Source organism: Zonotrichia albicollis, chromosome 8 (genome assembly GCF_047830755.1).
Source record: "Zonotrichia albicollis isolate bZonAlb1 chromosome 8, bZonAlb1.hap1, whole genome shotgun sequence".
Taxonomy (NCBI): domain Eukaryota; kingdom Metazoa; phylum Chordata; class Aves; order Passeriformes; family Passerellidae; genus Zonotrichia; species Zonotrichia albicollis.
This window is the reverse complement of record NC_133826.1, coordinates 37,417,165-37,434,554: the sequence shown is the minus strand read 5'-3', so window position 1 is coordinate 37,434,554 and position 17,390 is coordinate 37,417,165.

The following is a 17,390-nucleotide window of genomic DNA, read 5'->3' as shown; positions in this document are numbered from 1 at the left end:
GTTACTCCAACTTCTTGTGGTGTCGCAATATCACGTCGAGGAGGTCACCATATATTGAAGTGGAGGGAGAAGACCCATCTTCCTTGATCAGCATCGACTCCGTTTATTCATTTAATCAGTCACTTTTTATAATCGTGTTAATTAAGTTCATGCATATTGCAAACCCGAGCTCACAATAGGTCAGAGATAACACACCAACCCCTCCTTTTTTTTCCAATACCAAGATTTGTGTTCTCAAAACTTACTTTTACTTTCCCAAAACAGCCAAAGATAGAATATCTACTTGTTATGAGAAAGCTGCCTGAGACCTCTGGTATGCAAGGTTCTCAAGGCCTTCATGTTTGTCACTTTTACTTGTAATTAAAAACAACCTGAGAACTTCTACTGTTTACAGAAACAGGCTGTGAGAACCTGTCCCCCACAGCTGCCTTCTAAGCCATTTCCGAAAAAATCTCCAGCACTTTGTGTCTGTGTGCACACAGGAGTGCCTGTGCTGGGAAAATGTAGCCAAAATGCTGCTCTCTGAGGGGTTGGAGTTCCTTGGATAGCTTAGTCAGTCAGGCCTGTAGGGAAGGTGAAATCACAAGGTCTAAGTGATTTAAATGCTGCTAAGAGTTGTTCTTAGTTGCTAAGCTGTTACCTTTAATAAAAATTTTATGCTAAGCAAAATATTGTAATGTGCTATTCCTCTGTTAAATTGCAAAGTCACAGGTTTAAGTTAGGTTAAATGCTGTTATGCTCTGCCCTTGTGCTAAATTGTGAAGTTGAAAGTATCAGTTAAAGTTAAGGTGTAACTGAAGTCCTGTTAAGTTTGAACTCTGTCAAGCTTTTAGTCCATATTCCTTTTATCATTTCCCTCACTGTCTTTTTGTCACACACCCACAGAGGGACAGTTCTCAGTTAATTTCTGGCTTGATTGCCTGGATTCTGTTTGGTTTTGTTGTTGCCTTGTTTTCCTGGTGTGCCTGAAGTGTCCAGTGAGGAGCAGAGGGACTCTTGCTAAGGAACTTTGTGCTGCTGTCCCTTAGTATTAAATCTGGTTTTTGCTGCTCCCTTGCCGGGGATTTTTTCAGCGCTCTCAAGGCCTCATTGGTAGCAGGGTGAAGGAGCCCTGGCCCAGGCTCTGGCCCTGGGGGACACGGGGACGCTGCCGGGGGGTCCCTGTCCCCCTGTGCCACCCCCAGGGCCCCGGCCCCCTGTCCCCGTGTCAGGCTCTGGGATCGATCTCGTGGAACATCCTCTGGGGGAGGCTGCGGGGCCAGGGGCGGGGGGACCTGGTGGGACAATGGACGCCACTGTGCACGAGCAGGGTTGGACTGCTCTGGGGGGAACTGTGAGGGGGGCCGGGGCAGAGTGACCTCTCCAGTGACCTCACACAGCCTCTGTGATGTCACACTGCCCCTGTAATGTCACACTGCCCCCTGTGATGTCACACTGCCCCTGTGATGTCACAAAGCCATCTCTGTGATGTCACACTGCCCCTGTAATGTTACACTGCCCTCTGTGATGTCACACCGCCCCTGTGATGTCACACAGTCATCTCTGGGATGTCACAAGGCCCTCTGTGATGTCAAAATGTCTTCTGTGATGTCAGAGAGAAAACTTTGTGTCACCTTGTGATGTCATACAGCAGTACTGTGAGGTCACTGAAGACTGATGTCAAAAAGTCACTCTGTGATGTCACAATCTGTTCTGTGTTTTTCACAGCCTGCTCTATGATGTTACACAGCCACCAGATGATGGCACAACCCACTCTCTGATGCCACAGAGCTGCCATCTATGATGGCAGACTCTGCTCTGTAGCCTCATATCCTGCTCTGTTATGTTACATCCAGCTCTGGGATGTCACAATCCCCTCAGTGATGTCACAGAACCCGCAAGAACTCAGTTCTATTGAAACCCTGAAGTTTCTTGTACTTTGAAGAGATCCCTGTAAGGGACACAAATGAGAAAGTGTCCCCAGGTTCCAGTTAAAGCAGAACACTGCAGGCAGTGATGACAGCTGGGGACAGACAAGGCAAAGGTCTCTGGTGCTGAGTAAAGCTGGATGTGTGTCAGGAATGCAAAGGGCCCAGGCCTGAGCCCCAGCTCCTGACCAGGCAGATCCTGTCCCTCCCTCCTTGCTCAGGGCTCTTCCCAGGATGGGCACTGGCATGTGGGGATGGGCAATGCCAAGGGCAGGAGCATGGGGCGGCCCCTGCCAGGCTGCTGAGCAGGGACAAGGAGGCAATGAGGCCCCAGCCCTGCAAGGGTCACTTGTCCCCTCGTGGCCTCAGGCCCAGGGCCAGCAGCCATGGCCAAAGTGCTGCCCAAGGTGGCTCTGGCAGGGCTGTCTTGCAGCTGCTGCCCATCCCTGTGCCCTGAGCAGCCCAGGCTGTCCCACGGTGTCCCTGCTCTGCGCCTCTGTCCCTGCAGGCTGTCGGCATCCCCCGTCTGCCCCACCTGGCTGGGCCCTTCCTTTGCTGACAGCTCTGCCTCCTGCCTGCCTCTGCCTGCCCACACAAAGCCTTGGGCTCATTATCAAAAGGGTAAAATAACTTTTATTGTGCCTATGAGCTTTTAGCACAGGAATAAGGTGTGGGAATCTACAATCTGTGAAAAACTTTGTTAGACTAAAAGAATATAAAAAAGATCATAAACAGTTCAGTCACCAGAAGCCCAAGCTGTTAAAAAGAAGAACAAATCATCCCCTTCGTCGTCTACACCTGATGTCTTTGTGAATAGTAAGTAGCATTCTAGGGGGTCCTAGGCAACATGATGGGAAATCATTTATCTAAACAGAATAGAACATTTTTTACCAGCTTAAGAAAATTTTATAAGATAAAAGACATTCAAACATGTCAAAACATAAACTGAAAGACTTACTAATTTGAATAAAAGCGAATACTCAAAATATAGACTTGCAGTCTGCTTTTAACTTTAATTTTGAAGACCAGATAAACTAGAAAATTTGTAATCTATTCTCTCTCAAAAAAGGAAAGACTGTAAACAAACTAATGCCTGTCTCCAAAGCTTTAATAAAGAGCTTTAAACAAAATAATTGTAATAGAAACTTTCTCAAATGCCAAAACAGAACATCTAATTCTAAGCCTTTAATTCCGGGTAGTGCTGAGCTGTCATCCTCTTCTGAAGAAATCTCAAGTTTGGTTCAATTTCCTTCCCTTCTAGTGCGTTCGAAGTTTCTCCAAGCAGTGTAGACAGCAACCCAATCCCCAAAAGAGAAAAATCAGATCCACTTTCAGCTTCAGTTGTGTTCTCTGTTACTTCTTGTATTCCCTGCATCACTGATGCTGTGACAGGCCGTCCTCCCATTCCTCTACAAACCATTCACTCCTGCAATTCCTAAGAAAATGCTCGGGACTTTCGTTGCATTCCAAGAATGTGAAGAGTCAGAAGTTTTCAGTCAGTGTTCTAGAGAAGATGAGAGTCATGCAAGTCTGAAAGATGAGAGTTAAAAGAAGCTTTGCAATACAAAAGCTGCTTGTTCTGAAGTTGCACAAGCAAAAAGTGCCGAAATTAGCTCTACATCTAGTCTGCCTAGTCAAAAAGCTGTGAAAATTACTCCTGCTACTGCTTCCCCTTCTCAAGAGGACACCCCTTGAGATCTTGCTCAAACAAGCAAATTGCTTTTCAGTTCTGAGAATTCCTTTCGTGTAAATTCCTCCCACAAGCCTTTCCCAAAGTTTTCACCATTTTTAGTTCCCCAGCCTCCAAATACAAGCAGCCATCATTTTTTGCAAGCTTTTGCTTCATTGGGTGTGCCCCAAGAAGTAAAAACCGACAATAGTCCTGCGTATATATCTCAAAAATTAGCCACATTTCTAAAAAAATAGGGTGTTCATCACATCTTTAGTATTCTACACTCTCCCAAAAGTCAAGCAATTATTGAGAGGGCACATCAGACATTAAAACTCATTCTAGACCAACAGAGGGAGGGAGTAGAGGTCACACTACTACCTGTTAAGGTAGGGTTGAACAAAGCTTTGTATGTTTTTAATTTTTTAAACAGCTCAGGTGCAGAACCCGATCCACCAATTTTTAGGCATTTTTCAAATAACACACAGGCAAAACTGAAAGAAAACCCCCTGTTTTAATTAGAAACCCTGAGAATGGACAAATTGAAGGTACTTTCTGATTAATCACCTGGGGCAAAGGGTATGATTCTGTATCTACAGATGCTGGAATTAAGTGGGTCCCAGCCAAAAATGTCAAACCATATCACACCCCAGAACGTGTTGACGAGTCCAAAACCGAGGAAGCAAGTACGCAGATGTGAGCCGAGCACAGGGATCCCGGGTCATGCCTGACATTCCTTGTGCATCGGTGGAACCCGCAAACTCTGATTTTATGCTATTTATAAGTGTGTCAATTGTTTGTTTTATAGAGCTTGTTACTTGTTGGTTATGAGGAATTTGAAGGATTGTGTTGTATGAACCTGTCAGATTATTCTGAATCTATCCACAAAAGCATACAAAAGCTGAAAGATTTGACAGCTCCAATTAAGGAAGATGGTGGGTCCTGGTTAGATGATCTGTTCCAAGAATGGACCTTTGCACCTTGGCTAAGGGAACTTTGTAGAATAGGTCTCTATGTTTTGGGTGTTTTGGTAGTGATACTAGTAGCATACTTTGGTGTGTGTGACAAATGATGGACAAAACTATCAAAGTTTTTATCACACAAGAGAGAGAGCAGTAGAAAATGGATTCACAGAGAGTTCTCGAAATCTCACAGAGATGGTTAATGAAGGTATAGACATGGAGGAAGATTTCAAATTAAGACCTTGGAATCGACAAGACTTTTTCGAACAATGACTTGTAAGTATTGTCAGGCATAATTTATGCCCTTTACACTGACTGAACTTCCACAACATTAAAATTGCTGTGTTGTAATATAGCAGTGCTTAGTGCAAGCGAGAAAATGTTTCAAATAGGTAATAAGCAGAAATATTATAGTAAGGCTATGAAACGCAAGTAATAAATGACACGATTATGAAGGTTTCTTTTTAGGTGAACAGAGAGGGGGAATTGTGGGAATCTACAAAATTAGAGGGTTTTGGGGAAAGCTGCAAAAGGAAGGCCCCAGAGGCAGCAGAACTGTGATTAGAGCAAAGCAGCAGTCATGAGATAGGTCAGCAGAAAAATTAGTTAAACTGCAGAAAAGAAAGGACAAATAGAACAATGGTCTGTGTATTAATGCTTGGCTAGAATAACTCTCTAAGGTATAGAAAAGTTTATCTAGCAAGATATTAGGAAACTTGAAGCTTAATAATGGAGCTCTGTGCATTGTGTTTTAAGGCTTACTAGTAGGTATTGTATTCGAAATAAGCAAGCATTGTTTTAGCCAAAGGTATGTGTGTTTATAGTGATTGGATAGAACTACTGTCAATATGCTTTGGTGTTGTGTGCTTGGTCAAAAAACTTATAAAGTAAGTTGTAACATTAATTTCTTGGTCGGCTGCCTGGGATGTGAGCTGCTGGCATCTTCCCATTGTCATAACCACGTAATGAGACTGCTGCTCGAAAACAAACAGCTCGAGGCGCATTCCACAGCAGCCCCATCCTGTTCATGATTTCTACATAGCCCCCTTCCAGTGTCAAATGGCACGGTTTGATTTGCAGACCAGACAGTCTTAAACATCTGCAATATCCTATCAGAGTCCTAGTTTGGCTTCATTCAAAGAAAGAGGAGAGTGCACCTAACACTGACCACTTGTTAGGCAATATCTTTTACCTTGCCCTTGTACCCCTACGGAGAGGCTGTCTGTAAAATGCCCAAAACAGCATCCAAATCTGCAGAAAGGAAAAGCAGGCAGAGAATCTTTCTGTTTTCAAGGTCCCCCTTCCTAGGCGACTTGACCCTTTTTACCTGATTCTCACTTGAGATCTACCCATGATAGAGCACTGCAGGAAAACACTTTAAAGGGTCATTAACCAGGACCTGCTTGGAAAGCAAGGGTAGAAACTCTTTCCCTCCCTGATGGGATGCGGGCTGGCAACTGCTGCTCTGAAGATGTGCAGCTGCTCCTCTCTGGAGAGACCATGGAAGGGCTGTGATGGTCTATGGGAACCAGAGGAACAATGAGCTCAGGTTGGCATTTAAGCTCCATGGGAACAAGCAGAATGAAGAGCTCACAGTGGAGATGAAATTTGCCTGTGCCTGGCTCCTCCGATGAAACCCCAAGAAGTCCAGATGAAGCAAACACCTTCTCCCAAGAAGCTAGGAAAACTTAGGAGTCCTGAGCACCTGCACTTAGCCTGGAAGGGCCTGGAGGCAGCTCTAAATCCTCAGGTGAGGCAGCACTGAGGTCCTGGTATGAGAGCGCTGTGTAGCAGTGAGGGAAGGAAAAGGGAAGCAAAGGGAAGGCTGGGTCCCTATTGGTCTTTGGGTGTGTTTCCCTTGGCAGCAACTGTACTTCTTTCAGGGAAAACAAAATCTCCCTGAATTGTTAAAACTGAAAATCACGGACAAAGACTCTCTAACTAGTCAAAGTTAGAAAGTGGTGTGTTCATTACGCCGGCAGGCGGCACAGGGGAGGGTCATTCCCGAAATGCGTGACCGCTGGCTGGGCTCGGCTCGGCACAGCACAGCACAGCAGGATCCAGCAGGACAGGGAAGGGCAAGGCAGGCAGGGAAGGGCAGGGCAGGGCACTGGGAGCAGTGACAGGCTCTGTCCCCACGCTGCATCCCATGCCTGGGTAACCATCGGGGACAGAGAGGAAGGACATTGCTCTCTCTTGGCTGCGGAAAGGATGAAAAGGGGTGATTAGAAAACATTCATTTGGACTCCTTTTCAGCAGACTAGCTGTTTTTATCTCACTGTGTCTGCCTGTCTTTGGCAGAGTTGGCACATTTCTCGTGATTCGGAGTCAGCTGTGGCAGCAGGAAGGGGCAGCAATTTTGTCAGCATTGATATCAAAGCCAAAGTGCTGCCCCATGGATGAATGTTGCTTTCTTCAAGAGATTTCTGGCCTACAGTTGTAGCAAACTCACACTGGTGCCTTTACAAGCAGCATTGCCTTTTTATTTCCACAGGAATCACCTCTTCTTTTTCTTCCTCCCATCTGGGGAGAGTTCCAATGCAAATGTCTCCTGCAGCCAGCTCTTGTCACTGTAGACTGACAAAGGAGATCTTGCAATGGAGAGAGACTCCCTAGAGCTGCTGTGGAGAGCTGAAGGGGGAAGCTTTGTCCCTTAGTCTTGAAATCTTGTTGGGGAGCTGCTCGTGCTCTGGGGGACGGACACCAATGATGCTTATCCAAGGCTTGTAGGTTCATTCCTGAGCTTGCTGACACATCACAGAGACTTTGGGGTTGTCGTATTGGCAAACAAATTTCAGTCTGGGCACTTCATGAAACGCTTCAATTATTCTTTTTTTGCTTTTCTGTGGAAATATTGTCATTATCTATTCCTTCCAGATAATCTTTTCCTACTTTCTGGGGAATTCCTTTTGCTGCCCTCCCAGACCAGGCCAATTCCCAGGGCTCCTTCCCAAAGTGAGATGCAGGCCATGGCCTCCGCTCTCCAGCTGGAACAGAAGGAAGCACAGAGTTTGCTGTTGTGGGAGAGGAGCTTCTCTTTCCTGCCTGCTTTCCCTTTGGGACAGGTTGGTGTGTGCTCATTTGATAAAGACAGGTTTAAACTCTGAAGCAGTTGTGTTTCAAGCTGCTCCCTTCTCCAGCTCTTCTGTGGGTATCCTTGGACAAAAGGCTTCTTGGTGGGAGCTCTCTGTGCCAGGTTAAGGAAGGAGGTTGATATTTCAGGGTTGTGACTGCTGAAAGCAGCTGGTTTAGGAGGTGTCCAGAGCTGGGAGTGGCTCATTTCTCACCTGCCTGCAGAAAAGGAAGTTGCAAAGTGGGAATTTCATTTGTGGAGATGGCCATCAGGGGTGTTTGCCAAGAGATGGGCTGGCAGAGAGGCAGGTCTCGTGCTAAACTGGCTGTGTGTTTGTTTTGATGGTGGGGAGGGTCAGAGATGCAGACACAGACACCAGCTGAAGGAACAGTGTAATTTACTGTAATGCAAAAGTGCAAAAAAGAGTCAGGAAAGGACAAGCTAAGCAATGAACCTCAGCATTATTACAAAAGGGTGCCTCTGGTGATTAAGGAAGATACATCACCAGGTAGCGCAATGGTTTCCCCTTCATCCAGAGCTGCACATCAGCTGGGGGAAGCAGTTCCCAGCCCAGCCCTGCAGAGCCATGGCTGGGAACCGGGAAATCCTGCGGTGCCTCCACCTTTGGCGGCCACGAGGCTCCTGAGTGCGCTGTGAGAGTAGCCCGGCTCTGACAGCGCTGGATGAGCAATGTGCCAGAGCTTCTGCTGGGGGCACAGCTGGTGTCATTCTCCTCTTGGTTTTCTCCCCGAGCCTGGCCAGGGCTCAAGGAGGAACCAAGGCCAGATGTGGCCTTGTCCATTTTCCTCATGCAGAAAGGTGAAGACGTGTTTCACCAGTAAATGCATGCAACATTCGTTTTGATAGTAACACTTGGTTAAGTAGCAGGTACATAGAACATTGGGTTGGGAAGGGCATCTAGAGGGCAGCTTTGGCTCAGGTCCTGTTGTTGAGGCTTCAGTCAGGGTCTGTTGTTCAGGCCTTAGTCCTTCAGTATTTTGTGGTGCAAATCACACCTGTGCAGAGCTGGAAACAAACAAGTCTGTCTTTAGCACATTTGAGACAGGGAACAGCATTAGCCCTGCAAGGCCAGGCTGGGGCCAAGAGCAGAAGGCCAGCACCCTGCTTTTGCCCACAGGCAGCCCTGCAGAGCAAGCAGCCCCTCCTGCCCAGGGGCTGAGGTGCCCGAAGCTGCCTCCCCGCTGTGCAGCTCTGCAGAGCCCGCGGGGCGCAGGGTCCTGGGCAGCCAGGGCAGCCCGGCTGCCTTGGGGCACAAGGAGTGCTCCAGAGAGAAGCTGCTGCTCTTTGCTGTGGAACTGTTCCTCAGAGTCTTGTCATTCATCCACAGTGTCTGATGTGTTTTCCTTTCCTCTCCCAAATTTAACACAGATTTTGAGAAAATTGACTGATGTAGCTGCTGCTGCTGGTGGTGGTGCTTTTTTCTGCAGGTGAGGGCAGGTGATTTGGACCAAGGACAGAGTCCATTGTTAACACCACAGCTTTGCCAAGTCAAGAAAACCATTCACAATTGGGCTACAACAGCTGAGCAGTTTACTAGGTTTTGGAAAGCTACCACCTTAAGAACCCGACAGCTTTTCCTCCAGGAGGATACCAGCAGTAGCATGATGCCAATGTTTTCCACCCCTTTATTGTGTCTTTTAAGAGTTCCTCAGTGCCCAGCAGGAATGAAATGACATGTGATAATGTGATTTGAGAGCTCTGTGTCGTTTGTTGCCACATGATTGTTCATGACAAGCTGGACACCCCACTCGTGGCTCTGTCGAGTGAAATTCATCCCAATTCTGTGCACACAGCAGCCCCGAGGTGCTGGGAAGAGCAAGCACAGTGGGTGGGTGTGCATGCACACACCCGGGGTCTGACTGCTGAGTGGGCAGAAGGTTTTGCACTGTTGTAAATCATCACACTCCCAAGCTGGAGGAAGAAAACCAATCTATATGAAATGAAAAGACATAAATCTATATTAAATGAAAATATATCAAAATTAATTAAATAATACATATTAATTTATCATATATGTAATTTAACACCTATATACTATTGCCAGCCGGGGCTCTCTGTACAAATTATGAACGGGCCGGGGCTGCTGAGGAACGTGCCTTGAGCTGTTTATTTTCCAGCATCAGTCCAATTACATGGTTATGACTATGGGCAGGTGCCAGCAGCTCACATCCCTGGCAGCAGGCAATGAACTAAATGGTACAACCTACTTGAAAAGTTTTTTAACCAATCACACAAAGCAGAAGCATATTGACAGTAGTTCTATCCAACCACTATAAGCACAGGTACCTTTGCTTAAAACACTACTTGCTTGTTTTGAATGCAATACCTGCTTTTATGCCTTAAAACACAGTGCACAGAGCTCCATTATTAAGCTTAGAAAATCCTAATATTTGCTAGAGATACTTTTTTGAAGCCTAGGGAGTTATTCTAGCCAAGCATTAATACACAGACCATTGTTCTCTTTGTCCTTACTTTTCTACTTCTCATATAAGTTTTCTGTTGACAAATCTTATGGCTGCTGCTTAGCTCTAATTGCAGTTCTGCTGTCTCTGAGGCCTGTCTTTGCAGCTTTCCCAAAACCCTCTGATTTAAAGGATTTCCACAATTCTCCCTCTTGGTACAACTAAAAAGAAACCTTTGTAACCGTGTTGTTTATTAACTACCTTGCATTTCATAGCTTTACTATAGCATACCTGCTTATTACTTGATAAAGCATCCTTTTTGCTCACATTAAGCTTGCTATATTCCAACACAGCAATTTTAATGCTGTGAAAGTCCAGTCAGTTCAAAGGACTTCAAAATTGCTATGTCTGATAGCAACTACAAGTCACTGTTACAAAAAAGTCTCATTTGTGCCAAGGTCTTAATTCAAAAACTTCCGCCATGTCTATACCTTCACCCACCATCTGTGTGAGATTTTGAGAACTCTCTGTGAATCCATTTCCTACTGCTCTCTCTTGTGTGATAAAAGCTTCTTTGATAGTTTTGTCTGTCATTTGTCACACACACTGATGTATGGAAGGTATTACTACTAGTATCACTACCAAAACCCCTAATACATATAGAGACCTATTCTACAAAGTTCCCTTAGCCAAGGTGCAAAGGTCCATTCTTGGAACAGATCATCTAACCAGGACCCACCATCTTCCTTAATTTGAGCTGTCAAATCTTTCAGCTTTCGTATGCTTTTGTGCATGGATTCAGAGTGATCAGACAGGTTCATAAAACACAATCCTTCAAATTCCTCACAACCATGTCCATGTGCCTGTAAAAGAAAATGAATTGCTGCTCTGTTCTGTAAGGTTACATGTCTGACCGTACTAACATCAGTCATCATGTCACTAATTGCAATGGACTGTCGTCTTTCTTCAGCCAACACCCCAATCGGTATAATGGTTTCAATGCCTCGCCCGAGGCAAGTTGATGTAGAAATAAATTTGATGTACCTCATTTTGCAGGGCCCTAGGGTCTGAAATTGCTATGACAGTTTTCTTTATAATGATGGGCAAATCTTTTTTCTCTGTGTTTTCTCTTGATGGCTTATTTAAAGCTAGGTGCTATCACAGAGAGTTGTCTGATGCTACATGGGCCAGCTTTAATTTTTGAGGGAATGCCCTTCCAGGCTCTGTCTCCACAAATGAGCCAATATTCTGTTGCTAATTGGCTTGAGGACTCATCTAGGTCATCTACTCATCAGCAGTTTCACCCTTAGGGGGCACTGGGGTAGTACAATTGCACCACAAACTGGAGTATCTGTCCTCAGGATGATGGGGAGTAACATTTAACTGTGGATCTCCCTCGTACTGAAACTCAGCACAAAATTCCATCACCAATGAACCAAGAATTCCAGTTCTTGAGGTTCAGAAGGTGCTTTAAGAAGATCAGGGGCCCAGTGATGCCAGCTGGTTATGGGATTGGTCTCGTTGGCAGCCTCAAACCAATATTTGTCATAATTGGGTGTTGGCTACTCCTTGGATGGCACAGGCACACCGACCAAACGGGTTGCAAAGGGTTTGTCTGGGCTCAAATTGGTCGAACACATGGTGTCTGAGCCTGCTGACTTGGCTAAAGCAAGGCAAACATTCATTTTTGGTTGATCTACAGGCATGTATGCATGCAAAAGCAAGCAAGCAAAACCAACAAGCACCAGTATATCATTTGATCAAGCTCCATGTTCCTGTTCAGCTGTTTGTTGGCAAAAGATTCTCCATCTATTTCAGTTATCAAGCAAATCTTTTAGCACTTGTTCAGGGACTGGCCAACTATAGGGCACTAAACTGTCCGTCTAACGTTCAATTTTTACAAATCTGGATATCTTAGAATTCTTTTGAACACAATGGACACCACACTTTTGCTGAAAGAGCTCTATGATACAAATCATTTTCACAGTCCAAAAATCAACATCAAACTCAAGATTTGTAGCTTTCACAGGTTGAACAGGGAACATCTGGCATGCACCGTAGCTTCTCCGTGTGGCTCACGTCTGCGTGCTCATTTCCCTGCTGGTGGAATTGTCGGTGCGCTCTTGTGTATGAGACAGTTTCACGTCCTTCGCGGGACCCACTTAGGTCTGGCACCTGTGCAAATACAAGCATACCCTCTGCTCCAAGTGATTAGCGGAAATGGTCCTTCAATTTGTCCTAACTCAAGGTTTCTGATCAAAACTGAAGGATTTTCTTTCAATTTTGCCTGTGTGCTGTTTGAAAAGTGCCTAAAAATTGGAGGATTAGGTCCTGCAAGTGAGCTATTCAAAACATAAAAACATCTAAAGCTTTGCTCAACCTTATCTGAGGTGTTGCTTGGGCCACTTCCCTTTTTGTTGACCTAGAATGGGTTTTAGAGTGTGGTGCCTCCTTTCAACAATTGCCTGACCTGTGTGGGAATAGGGAATTCCAAAAGTGTGGCAAACACCCCAGTCCACCAAAAATGTGGCCAATTTTTGAGCTGTGTATGTGGGGCCATTTGTCAGTTTTTGCCTTGTGGGGGATCAGTTTGGCGAGCTCTGGGCCCAGTGACACTGACAAGGACAAAAGCAAAAGAGGAGAGGCGCTCTCTCTTCCTGGGACCAAAGTCCCACAGCTTTAATGGAGAACAGCTCCAGGAGAGAAAGGGGAGAAAGGGAGTGTCCAGGAGAGGAAAAAGGATGTCCAGGGGAGGAAAGAGAGCGTCCACCTCGTGGCAGGAGACTTTAAACGCTCGGAGAGGGGGGCAGTAGAAAGGAACTGCCATAGTTTAACATAATAAATCACCACACTGTAATTTTCTGCATAAATTGCTACAGTTGTTGCAAACAAAATCCTAAAATCTCCCCAAACACAACCCTGCAGTCCCAAATGACCACAGTGTGGGAGAAAAACCACTCAACCCCCTGTATACCCAAGCACCAGGCGCACCAGCGAGCACTAACCCCTGCAATTAGAAAGTCCACACACACACAGGCTCATCAGGAAGGAGTATCTCTTTATGAGGGGACAGAGTGCTCTCTTTTCTCAACACAACACACACCATCCACCACATTAGCATCCACCCACATCATCTTCCTCAAACATTCACACACTGAAAACAAAACCACAATTACAGCACACAGGAAAAATAGCAGCAATAAAACAGGACTTGCTCAATTCACCCCCAGAATTGCTAGCAGGTCCTTATTGACACAGCAAATCCTTTCTGCCAGCAGCCAGACCCAAACCCAAACTGTACAGGCATACGTTGTGCACAGGACATCGCTGTGTGACTTGTGAACAGGCCTTCCCCTGCATACGCCTTACGGGTTACTTTATACAGAGTTAAACATTCCCTTTCTCCACAGTCCCTGTAGTCTTGTCTGTCCCCCACGAGGAACAGCCGAGAGCGGAGGTGCCTCCAGGAAAGGAATGTCCTGGCAGTGCCCAGAGACGTCCAGAGCCCGGTTGTTCTCGCTGGAGCAGAGAAGCGTTCCTGGCGCGGTCACCAAATGAGGTGTGGAATACAACTCATCACAGTTAAAGGTACAAGGTGGTATGTTTATTACAGCGCCAGGCACACGAGGAGTTGTCTCCTAAAGACATGTGAAGAATCACTGGCTCTCTCTCTCATCTCTACTCATCTAGAATATCTTACACATTCATATAATTCCCAAAAAACCTAACACATATTCATTAGATAACACTGCCTACCCTCCTTTGAATTAAAATGTATTATAATTGAGTCCAAAGTTCCTTCACATTTCTGCAGTCTTTCACTTCAAATGGGTTGGTGGGTTTTAAAGTGGGAAATGGTCTCCTTCTGATGAAGGCCAGGACATCTTCCTCAATTTGACCTCTTTCCTTATGACCTGTTGGCAGGCTTTCGCACCCCTTGGCTATAGCTGAAGTTTCGGGGCCCAGGTGCAGGCTCTGGTCCTCTTCTTTGTCACAAAGAAATCCCATCCTGCTTCTTTAAACATAGTAAAGACAGGCAAGTGATATATTACCCTAGCCTGAACTACCTTATCTGCTAAAAATTAGCTATCCCTTATTATTTCTACTCTTCTTGCTATACTCTTTCTCCTAACTAAATCTAGCTAAAATTTTAACTCTTCCAGTTCTTTTAAATCCTTGATTCATTGGCCTCATCTCACACACCAGCCATGTGTAAGCTGATGCTGTAACTGGGAAATTCCACTCCTGAGCAGAAGATACAAGGCCTGGTTTTGAGCTGGAAGGGAGAGAAGGATGAGATGCATAGCGTTTTGATCCAGGGGATGTCCTGAAAGTGCATTGCCTACCTGCCCCTGCTGCCAAGCACCACGCTCCATCTCCTTCTCTTGCTCAACAGATTTTTAGGAATCCAGGGCTTGGTATGTATTATTTGCTACTGCAACAAATAGAATGAATTTACTTTGCAAGCCCCGTTTTGTCCTGGGTTATTTTGTGCATGGGTCTCCTCCTGAACCTGTGTCAAAGACTGGCAGGGACCTACAGGACACTCCTATTCTCATGTCGGTAAATTTGGAGAAGTGATTTAAGTATCAATAAGTCAATAAGTATCAATCAGTAAATCAAATAATTTGGGGAATATTTAGCCTGTGAGTTTCAGCAAAGTAGTGAATATGTCTTAGATCCATGGATACAAACTAGTAAGTGATTGCTGGATGTGCACGTATTAGGGAAGTGATTCCCCACACATCCAGTGCTGAGATCAAGGATTGCCTCTCTTCTAACCCTGAGCTGGCAGCAGGGATCGGGCCCTGCATGGTAAAGTTCATTTTGAAGACTTCTGTTTAGCAGGTAAGAATGGTCAAAATGAAATCTTTTCCAGCTGTTTCCCTTTGGTTTACCTGCTTGAGGGTTAAAAATGTGTGCTGCAGGTGTGCTGGGTGTGTGCAGAGCAGTGCAGCCCCAGAAACCCCTTGGCTTGCCCACAGGCTGTCATGCCTTGTTGCCAGGTGTGCCCAGCTGTGGCAGGAGAAGGAGCCCGCAGCGCAGTGGGCACCGTGCCCTGCCCAGCCGGGGCTCTCTGGCACAGAGCAGCAGCAGCGCCAGCACTGTTCAACCGCTCCTGCCTTGGCTTCCCCTGGCACACAGAAGCCTCTGGAAATCAGCACCGCCAGCTGCGTTCCCAGCTTGGAGCAGCTGCTGCTGGCGGGCAGATGCTGCCAGTTCGACTGCTGCCAAAGGGGAAGAAAGGCAGAGCACAGGAAGAGATGTACATACACAGCAGCCCTGGGAACATCCAATAAACATGCAGACATATGGGGTGATTTGTTAGGAATTACTTCAGCTGCTATGCCAATAGTGCTTTCTCTCCTGGTTCTGTACAATGCTTTGAGCCATTTTCTGGGTCTGGTTTCCTTTGCTTGTGTCCCATCTGAGTGGTCAGCTGGGGTACAGGCTGTAGGTGCTTGGGGCACTCTTGGAGTTCCTCCTGGATCCCCTGAACAACAGGGTTTGGCCCATGAGGGGAATTTGTGCTGCTTTGTTACAGAGAAGAACTTCCCAGGCCATTTTGTGTTTGCTGTAGAGAAGGTTGGTAATTGCTTTGCATAAATTCACTGACTAACATGCTTTGTGATGCTTTACTTTGTCATACTTTGCTTTGTGATATCACGGCATGGTTGTCACATCGTCGTGGTGGCATCAGAAGGTTGCCTTGGTGCACGGAAGGCCTCAGTGTCAGAGCAGCCCTAGGCCTTGCTCACATCAGGAGAACCCTTCTGGTTGGAGCATTGGTCAGTGGGTAGTTGCACTCTGACTGACCATTTGTTTTTCTAGTGTTGGAGAAGACTGGCACAGCACTCGGACAATGATCCACCATCTGGCCACGGCAGCTTTTGCTGCTTATGGTGTTTGTTTTGCTGCATATTACGTTACACACTTTGCATGTAAGTAGAGTTTTCCCATCTGCTTAGGTTAGGGTGTATTATAAGCTGGCTTTTGTATTTCTTCCTGCTGGTGACTGAGTTTCTGATGTTGAAAGAGAAAGAACATTAGGATGCCTCTGGTTTGGTAAAGCTCCTGTCAAGAGGTTCAGCTAAAAAGGGGGTATCTGTAGCCACAGGGGCAGCATTTGCAGGGGAACCTGCAGGGCTTCCGTTCCCTCCATGGGAGAGTCTGTGGCAGCAGAGTCTGTCATTTCCTCAGTTTTTGGGACAAGCAAGACACCTTTGGAAATGTAGACTGGCAGACCTTCTTGGAAGGCCTTCTAAAAACTCTGCAGTTGTTCCCAGAATTCAGAGAAAGCTTATTTCTTTTTAAATTTTGTCATGAAAGGGTTTGACTGTCTAACTTGGCCTTTTCAAAGTGCTGAAATAGTGATTCCCTTTGCAAGGAAATGCAAACTCTAAAGCAGTGAGTGTCTGCCACAGCTCAGGGGGATTTTAGGGAAGCTTTTCTGAGCAACTGTTTCAAGCAAGTTAATGAGAACTGGTGCATGCAACTGATTAAAAAAAAAAAAGGACCTCAAGGAGAGGATTTCAGAAGCTATTTCATGTCTTTGGTAGAACAGGAGCATTGAGTGTTAAAGAACAATTTGCATTTTCTTGGTCATGTTTGTATTCATTTACTGGCAAAACAGGCCAAATTGTAGGCACAAGCAAGAATATTGTCCTGATCTCTTGCTGACTGTGTGAATGAAATGTGTCTGCTGGAGGGATGTTGTGAAACAGGAAATCATCTCTTTTTGGGTTAACTTGTTCTGTGGGATTCAGCAGCCCAGGCAGTATTCTGACAGCATCTGGTTCATTTTCCCTTCCCACTACAGGTCACCTGAAGCATGTATTCTGCAGTGCTGAAGATCCTGAGGTGAGTGATAAAGGAACATCTCATGTTCCTGGTGTTTAAAAATTATAGAGCAAGCTGAGAGCTTGGCCAGCAGCAGTAGAGTGTAGAGGGCCAGCTAGGAAGGCTGAAAGAAAATCTATTTTCATGCCTGAAGAAAAATAACAAAGTCCGAAATGGATATTTTAAATTACTATATCAGAGCTTTGAAGAATTACAAACCTAGTTTTGAAGAGAGAACCTTGCTTGCTGAAGGCAGATAGGGTGGAATATTTGCATAGGAGCAATTTCCTGTACAGTTGAATTAGACCATTTTAATTTAGTCAGAGTCCCTTAGAATTCTATTCCTATCAAACTTTATGATATCTACTTAGAAGATATGGTTATAGAACAGGAAGGCCATCTTGCAATGGTGCCTGCTGCATCTGAAGTGCAATGGGCACCTTTGGGGCTGGGGAGCTGCGTGGGCCCAAAGGACGCAGGGCTGGCGGCCGTGAGCAGCTGCAGATGAGGCAGCGT